The sequence below is a fragment of the Bidens hawaiensis genome, unplaced genomic scaffold, assembly GCF_021521415.1.
Source record: "Bidens hawaiensis isolate Kalapana, Puna unplaced genomic scaffold, B.hawaiensis_p1.1 tig00022179_1, whole genome shotgun sequence".
NCBI classification, from domain to species: domain Eukaryota; kingdom Viridiplantae; phylum Streptophyta; class Magnoliopsida; order Asterales; family Asteraceae; genus Bidens; species Bidens hawaiensis.
The window spans coordinates 341,126-351,119 of NW_027493444.1; positions in this window are offsets into that span (position 1 = coordinate 341,126).

Here is a 9,994-nt window from a genome sequence, read left to right on the forward strand (position 1 = left end):
GTTATCCACTTAAGCGTTATAACAAATTTTTCAGAAATTTGTGTGATATGATTTAATGTTCAATTAGGACACAAAATATCAGAAACTATCAGCCTCTAAGCTTGATCAAACTTATTTTGATTTTTACCATATCACCCCAACTTGATTTAAACCTTGAAATCAGTCGATCAAAATACATTGATTTTTAGTTTTATATTAGCAAGTTAGCAAATAATCCCCATTACAAGATATACCCCTGTTATCAAGCAACCTCGAGTTCATTTCCCATTGAAGGGTATGGACGATTTTAACTAAATGGCTTACATACATTGTGTTCCTTGTGGTCAGTTTCTTAATAGTAATAAGACGCGAGCAAGAGGACAACATATGACTCACAACGTGGTTTGATCAAGTCAGTAGTGAATTTGTACAAAGTACAACAGTGATCAAGTTTAATGACTTATAATGGTAGATAAACTGCGGGTTCGCCTTTTAAGCATAATAATATTCACCAAAATGAATTACCAGATGAAAACCGCATAAAGACCTAATGAAGTCCAAAACTTTCGAAGTATCCCATCAATACATGATTTAAGGTCATAAGACTATACATCGTTGAAGTGTGAAACATTAACTAGTAACTTTTAATCAATTTAATTTGAAACGATTTTGGTGATCAAACTGATTTAAGACTTGAGTATGACAGACTATTACATTTCTGCATTCATTACCAAGACTTTGCAAGAGACTAACACATCTTTCAATTTGGCAATTTTTATATTTATATCACATAATCTTCCTTACTCGTTTGTTTAAGACCTACCAATGCACTAATACAGTTAAACACCCAGTCTTTTTCACCTACTGTTTACTGGATTTAGGATACAAAACTTATTTATTTATTGCGGTGTTCATGACATTAACGTTTTCACTCATTTTTTGGTGTTACTCTAGAATTTCGTTTTTATCATCTTAACCTCAATAGCATAGTTTATTTTGTTTAAACTTTAATAGTTTCATTTATTTATTTTAACCTAATATTTTCGTGTTATCCTTGAACTCAAGGGTTCGTTTATATATTTTTGTTAGTTTTGATCTTTATTGTTCATTGTTCTTTCCAGGTTTTCATACAAGAGTTTATTTTAGTTATTGTTTATATCTTAAAACCCACACAATGGGACAAATTATGTGGATCATCCGACGATAAAGGTAATTGCAGGTCGACACGTAATTATCAAAGTCATCGCATGAAAAACATAATAAGTACGGTTGGGCAATAACTCGGAACTTGGATTGATTTTGTGAAAACGGGACAAAAGTAGTATGATAAGGGCATAGTGAATACGCCGTATGTACATCTTATATATAAATGTCCTTGTTATATTTCTCATTTGTGGCTTCTTTCGGGCCATTCAAAGATCAGTGTTATTTTATTATTATTATTAATTTATTTAATTACGTATATATAAAATTTGTTATAACTTTTAACAATTCCATGTAGTATTTTTTTTCTTTTTAAAATTTGTTTTTATTTTAATTTCAAGATTAAATTTCCAAAATTTGTGAATCCTATGACCTTCGTCATTTTTCAAACCCGAAAACACGATCCATTTTAAAATTTTGATACTTTTCGAATTCGCGTTTATTTATAAAATTTTGTATTTATTGAGTATTAATATTTATTATGTCACTATGATGTTATTTGTCCTTTCACAAGTCCTCTTTAATAAGTATTTATACATGTTATGTTGTTTAGATGTTATGAAATTCTTTACAAGTTAAATTTAATGTATTTCAAACCATTATTGCATTTAAACCAAAGTCCAAGGTCCAATTTTGTCAAAACTCAACAGACACAAGCTACGTACGCCCGTCGCACAACACGATGATCCTAGGTTACACCTATTATCAAATTGGTTCACGCTACGCGATCATTTGCTCTTTTACCCGTCGCGCGATACGCGTCAAGGCCATAAAAGTCAAATGGAGCTTGTTTCACGGCTTGCATCAAGTTTGACTGATTTCTCGTTTATTGATTCGTTTGAACATTATAACATGTATTTAGACCCAATTTTAACTTGTGTGCATGATTCCTAGTCACCATTTTGGTCAAAAGACAATTTCATGATTTTAAGCCTTATGACTAACCATTTGACTAGCTATCAATTTAATTCGTTTTTAACGATTCTTGCCCTATATATACTAGCCTCTGCTTCTGCAAATCTTTCATCACAATTCATTTCACTCCTAATTGTTATCTAGTTCTCTAATTTGTGCAAAGTCCAACTTTGACCAAGAAAAATCAAACCGCTCAAGTTCAAGTTTTTTTTTTGTTCACTCCTCGGATTAGTATGTAGATTTTCCTGCGAGTTTAGTTTGTTTAGGACGCTATGCTATATTAAAAATATTTTTCAACAGCATTATTCCGACCGAAAACAAACTCAACTCGCTTATGTTTATTTTGAAAAAAATTTAATTATTTTTCTACATATAACTTTTGAAACATAAACTACTAAAATTATAACCAAAGAATAATATTTTTATCATGACGGCAACGAACCTGACATAAAATCGGGTTCATGTGCCGACTAAAACGAACCACTCGCTAAAATTGTTTTCCTACTTTTTAGGCCCGTCACTACGTGAATATCGACCTTCCGCCACACATGTGGTCTGGGCGATTTGCCACACTTCGGCTTAAATGTGTGGTTAAAAGGTCTTTGACCATGTTTGAAAACCTTCCAGAATATTTTGGCCACACATATTATTCTTCACGTGACCATTCTATACCTAGTCAGGTACTTTTCGCCACACTTGAAAACAACTGTGACAAAAACTAGCCACATTATAAAAACGTGTGGCGAAATGTGACCTACAGTCATAATTTGTTTGATCTTTGATACATGTGACCAAAAACACATGCATTAGCCACAAACTGTGACATTTAACTAGCCACATGTTTGAATAGAGTGGCCAAATTTGACAAACGGCTACTGTATTGATAAGAGATGTGTCTAAAAGGTAAAAGATATAGCCACTTATATTACGTTGTGTGACCTAATGTCACATTTTCTAGCCCCATTTCTAATAAAGTGACGAAATATGAAGAACAACCATTGTATTTATTAGTTATGTGGCTAAAACGCTTAAAATATATGGCCACTTACACGACGTTGTGTGACCAAAGAGTAGTTTACTTTTATTTTTCATAAGTTTTTTATTGTCACGGATACACTTATTATGTGTGGCTATAAGTTATAAATGGTCACAATAAAATATTTTTAAGTGTGTCCAAATGTAATTAATGGCCACTTATACGAGGTTGTGTGACCACAGAGTATCTTAGTTTTGCTTTTTATACGTTTTTTTATTGTCACGAATACACTTATTATGTGTGGCTATAAGTTATAAATTGTCACACTTAAAGGATGTTTTAGTGTGTCCAAATGTAATTAATGGCCACTTATACGACGTTGTGTGACTAAAGAGTATCTTAGTTTTGTTTTTATAAGTTTTTTATTGTCACGGATACACTTATTTTGTGTGGCTATAAGTGAGAAATTGTCACACTTAAATATTTTTAAGTGTGTCCAAATGTAATTAATGGTCACTTATATGAGGTTGTGTGACCAAAGAATATCTTAGTTTTATTTTTTCTAAGTTTTTTATTGTCACGGATACACTTATTATGTGTGGCTATAAGTAATAAATGGTCACAATATAATATTAAAAGCGTGTCCAATCGTAATTAATGCCCACACGTTGATTTGACGAGTGGCGACGTCATCATTGCCTTTACAGTTTCTTGTGCCGCCAATTTCAAATTGTCAGGGAGATGTACCGGCGGTTTCCGATGGTGTTTAAATACCAGTCACAATCACAATCACAACCACAATCCATAATCAGAATCCACAATCACAATCACAATCCACCTTTCTTCCGATTATAATTTCCGATAATGGCAGCTTGGCTCGAACGTGCACCGGGTGCTCATGCCCCCATCTACTACGACCCCACATTCTTCACCATACAATTCCACTTTTTTTCCGGCGCCGTCCGGAGGAATCAAAGGGTGGGGTATATTGGCTATGTCAACCCTCAAACCTTCACGTACCCACAACTTAACCGAATGGTTAGGTGGCTTGGGTACACGACTGCTGATTATTTCAGCATTGAAATGGTAGTGCCGGGGATCGAGGTGGCGTACATCGAGTTGAACGACTTGGAGCACTTCAGGGCGGTGCCCGTTTATGGGGCATTCCATACACAGGTGAACCTTCGCCTCCATAGGCTTAGGGACTCCACCTTCACCTCGGATGGCATGTGGGAGAGGATCATGCCCTCTCATACTCCAGAATCGGATGTAGATTCGGATACGGAATCGGATGCTAGGAGTTAGAGTTAGTTTTATTAATGTAAATGTTATCATTGTAAATGTTATTATATTTTGGTATTAATATGTTATGTAAATGTTATTATTGTAAATGTTATTATTAACTGCAAATAAAAGGTTCATGTACATTTTGATCTTAACATGAGTACATAAGAAATAATGCCAATTTATTTAAAAATGCGAACGTAAGAAACAATACCAACTACAATATCAATCTACATAAACAATGACTTATAATAACAAAGAAAAGAACCTAAAAATTACAACAAAAGAATCAAAATCAAGAAAAAAATAATAACAACATATACCAGCAAATACTTATAACAGCAAAAGAAAATATCTAATAATAACAACAAAATATAAATAAGCAAACACTTATAACGTCTCATAATCGAAAATTAGCAAATACGAACAAAAAATAGCAGCAAACACCTATAAAAATAAACCTAATCATAACAACAAATTGGTTCTCACCGTTTTCATGTTAAGAATAAAATGTATATGATCTTGTTTCCTGTAAATGTTATTATTATATTTTGGTTGCGTTTTTGAAGCGTAGTTGATGTTGATTTTTTATAAATAACTTTAAAATAGATGTTAGTGTGAGTGAATAATAACAAAATAGACCTAAAATTTAATTTTTGGTAGTTGAGACAGTAATTTATTGTAGTTCAGTTGATTTGTAGCGTATCTAGTAAGATAAACTAGTTTTTTTTATTTTAATTAACTTGAATGTAGGCTATTATTATATAAATATATTTCAAAGATTTTCTGACAGGTATTTAAAGCGTACAAAGCGTGTGATATACTAGTTTTTTTTATTTTAATTAACTTGAATGTAGGCTATCATTACATAAATATATTTTAAAGATTTTGGACAGGTAGTACGTATAAATGTAATTAATTTCCTAAATTAATTAGCTTCTGTGCGTTTCCTAAGCGTGTGGAAACCATTTTGACAGGTAGTATGCAGTTATATACACTCAAGAACCAACTATATAACAACAGAGACTTTAATGACTGCAATAAAACTGGTGACTGAAATTTATTACACTTCTATATATGTTATGTGAATTCCGAACTTGGCCAAGCAGAAAATATCTAAGGTTTCCACAGATCTTAAACTTCCCAAAGATGTTAGATTTTGATAAAATCCTTTCCAAAACTCAATGCCGTCACCAAATCTTAAATCTAAGGTTACTGGTGATGGCATTGAGTTTGGAAGCGGTTTTTCAAAACTGAATTTTATTTGTTCAAAGGCTTCTTCAAAGTCTGGAGGGTACAATTTTGGTATGCAGGTTAGTGAAAAGAAGGGCATAATGGTCTTTTCTTATAAAATGAGTTGATAATGTTTTGCAGGAAACCAGCTGTTGAAAAGTATGTTGAAACATAACCAAACAGAGGTTGTGCAAGAAACAAAACCATCAGACGAGAAATGATGCATTTTTGGGCTTTCTTTGTATTAATGTAACTTTGATATAGCACGAGTCAGTTATGAGTGTAATGACTTTATTGATCTTACTATGGTACACTACAAGTCAATTGTGACTTTTATCGATGTAACATGATGTATGTTTGAACTTGACACCAATTGACCAAAATAGTCAGAAGATGAAATTAATTCAACAAACCGGCCTGTACGTATAAGTAGTAATAGTATTAAAAACAACCAATATTTCTTTAGTTTGAATTAATAAGTACAAAGTATAGAAGGAAGATATCATGTATCACAACTATATTTAAACATTATTTACATCTAACTAGCCGAACGAACACAACTGCTGGGTCGACAACCCCGACATCGGTGTCAATCTCCATTACGAATAGTTGTAGCCTTTTTCCCGAGCCGCCAGTAATCATCTGGGGACTCATTACGAAGCAGTTGATTTGGTTGTACAAGTGGCAATGTATTACCCTCATAAGGGAAAGTTACCGTACTAAATTCCTCATTGACCTCGTCATACGAATGCCTATAATTCTTGGGTGGAGTCATGAGGACAACATGCTTTTTTCTATCCAGCTGATCTTGAACATAAAACACCTGGCGTGCTTGCGAGGCCAATATGAACGGATCATCCTTGTGGCCAAATTTGTTTAGGTCGACCGACGTGTAACCAAGAATATCACGTTTGACATGTTTACGGTCAACCCATTGGCACATGAAGACCGGAATTCTTTTAGTATGATAATCTAGGACCCATATCTCTTGCAAAACCCCAAAATAAAAGTTTTGTCCATACGTCACCACGTCTTTTTTGATGTGCATGTCATCCGCCTCTACACCAACCCCCTTGTTCTGGTAAACTCTACCATCATGAGATTTTGTACGAAATTCAAAACCGTTGATGTCGTACGAGTCGTGTTTGTAAACGTTGCGGTGTGCTCCATGTGCAATCCACTTTACGGTTTCCGATACAGAACCTGGGGAGCCCGCTAGCTCTCTTTCAACATGAATTTCATTACAAGGATTAGATTCTTCACCTACATTGCAGAAACTATAAAAGAATTTTAAAAATTATAGAAGACTTAATAAATTGATCTACCTTGTCGCGTAACCAGTCACCAAACTTTAAAGTATGCTCCTTCTCCAGCTATGCTTGTCGTTTACCAGGCATTTGGTTTTTCAGAGAGGTCTTGTGTTGTCTGCAAGTAAGCGTATAATATATTGCGAATTAATATATATATATATATACACACACACACATATATATATATATATATGTATGTATGTATATATTAATTTTGGGTGCGTTTGCTTAGCGTTTTAGGTTTTTAGCTTTGTTTTTTGCCTTTGAACGTCTCGCGTAACTACCGTACGTTAAGGCATTAGCGTACAGTAACTGCACCCTATATATATATATATAATTTAGAGTATATATGTTATTAATACTTACTCGATATACGGCGCTATTTCAGGCGTATTCTGCAGCACAAAGAAATGTGCTCTCTTGAAAAGATCAGGAGAAACTTCAACTGATTTAACGCCTGTGACAGGGATTGTCTCCCCATTATCATCATGCTTATCATGTGGAATACCAACAGTACTCTTGATGGTTTTTTGGTATTCGCTCAGAAACTCGATTGTTTCTTCCGCAATGTTCTCCTCAGCAATGCACCCTTCTGGATAAGTTTTGTTTCGCACATGTCCTTTGATAACCTTCATACACCTTTCAAAGGGATACATCCAACGAAAGCATGGTGACCCACATAATTTTATCTCTCTAACAAGGTGCACGGTTAAGTGAACCATGACATCAAAAAATGATGGCGGAAAGTACTTCTCCAGCAGGCACAGTGTAACTATTTGCTCTTCCTGCATCTTATCAAGCTCTTATACAATGATCTCTTTCCTACAAATTGACTTGAAAAAAAAACAAAGCCTGGTTATAGCATTTCTCATTGGTTCTGGCATGATGGACCGTATTGCAAGGGGCAGAAACTGTTGCATAAGCATGTGATAATCATGTGATTTAAGGCCTTGTAGCTTCCTTTCTTTAAGATTCACCAAACTAGAGAAGTTAGAACAATACCTTAGTGGAGCCTTCAATTTATACAGTGTTTCAAGAAACATGTCTTTTTCTTACGCTGATAATGTGAAGCATGCTGCAGGCAGTTCTGTATTGTTGCCTTTTGCTTTCGGTTGCAACTCCTTTTTAATCCCTAAAAACTCCAAATCCTTTCTAGCTGCCAATCCGTCTTTTGTCCTACCGGGAATGTTCAGCAATGTCCCGACACATCCAGTCTTTCTTTGTCTGTGTAACCCCTTGACTCAGAATAATGGTCACTTTTCTGTATATTAATTAAAATGCAGATGATTAAAGCGTTTATTCAGCGTTTTCTAATAGTACAAACAAAATAGATTAATTTGTACCAGCACATTGCTTGAAGCAAAGAATCTGAACGGTGATGCTGCAGATTTTTTCTTTTCTTCATAGTTCATTACTTCACTGAATGCATCCATTGCATTGGCGGCTATATAAATGCCAGGATAGAAGCTTTCAAATACCACCTTGAACGATTCTGTGTGAGTGGACTTGTAGACCTCCTCCCAAATGTCTCCAAGACAAAAAATATATAATCTGAAAGTATTTCTTCATCTTATGTGACACTAGTAGATACGTCAACCTCTCTCAAAAGATATGTAGAGTTCAGTGTAATGAGGCTATCACTTGTTGACAATCCGGTGTCAACTGTTAAACATAAAACAACTCACATTAAATTTGACTGAAAATAATTGTAACAATAAGTAAATACCTTCAACCCCTTTTGGTTTTTATTTATAATTACATACCCTCTTTTGCCCACGCAACCACTGTATTAACAACTTCATCAATATCTGCGCACGAGACATTGTTTTCTTGACCTGCATCACCTACATCATTTTTTACGACAGCCAAAGATGTAATATGTTCAACTGTGATTATAATTAAGCTGGTATATAATTAAGCTGGTGCATATATGATATACCTTTCTGAGCAGCCACTGGACCACCAACACCAACATTTGAATCAAATGCATCACACAGATGTAATAAGTTTAAAAGAACAGCATAAGTGTTTTATGAGCGTTTTAATTATACTAATAATTAATTTAACCCAAATACCTTTTAGAGCAGCCACTGGACCACCAACACCAACATCTGAATCTTGTGTTTTAGGGACCACATTATTAGTGAATCTGTTTTCCCATTCACAACATCTAGCAAAGATATTCTCATTTGATGGATGTCTATCATTTCCTTGACGGACCAACTCGTTGATCTCGGAGCAAATTTTATCAAATTTCTTCAACTTGTTATCCATTTCCTTATTCCAAGACTGTAAAAGAAAATATAGTTTGGGTTAATTCAAAAACATTTTCAATTTATCCCAGCCAGTTGTAATAGAGTTAAATAATAGTCAACAAGCACGATAGGCATTTGCAAACTTAAAGGTGAATAATCGCTTACATAATCATCCAAATCTTGTTCAGCTGTTTGATGGGCATTATCTGTTTCAGATGCACTTTGACCATCTATTTTTTAATTAAATATAATGTTGTATTACATAAAATGCATGTAGAGATAAGAGATATGAGAGTTTTTTACAAGAAAATAACAAGTTTAATACCATGTTCTTGTTTCTCCTCAGCTGCAGTGTTTTCTTCAACTCCAGGCTTATCGGCAGCACTAACAGTCACAGCAGCAGTAGCAGCAGCAGCTGCAGCAGCAGTCTCATCAAGTCTCTTCCCAGCAGCACTAACTATCACATCAACAGTATCAGCAACAGCAGCATCAACAGTCTCATCAAGTCCCTTCCCGGCAGCACTAACGGTCACAGCAGCAGGAGCAGCAGCAGCCGCATCAATCCCTTTCCAGTCAACACTAAACGTCACAGCAGCAGCAGCAGCAACCTCAGTAGCATCTTCTTCTAAGGGAGGACCATTATTCTCCAAGTATTTTTCTATCTTATTAAGAGTAGTTGTTGACTGTAGACGTTGTGACGGGAGTCCCAAATGGACCATATTTTTTCTGGTATTCATGCGTGTAAAGCATCACAAGGAAGGTGATCGGACCGTTGTATTAAACGTTGATACCTCTCCATTCTTCCTTTGTCGTTTTCAAGTTTTCAATAACATAGCTGC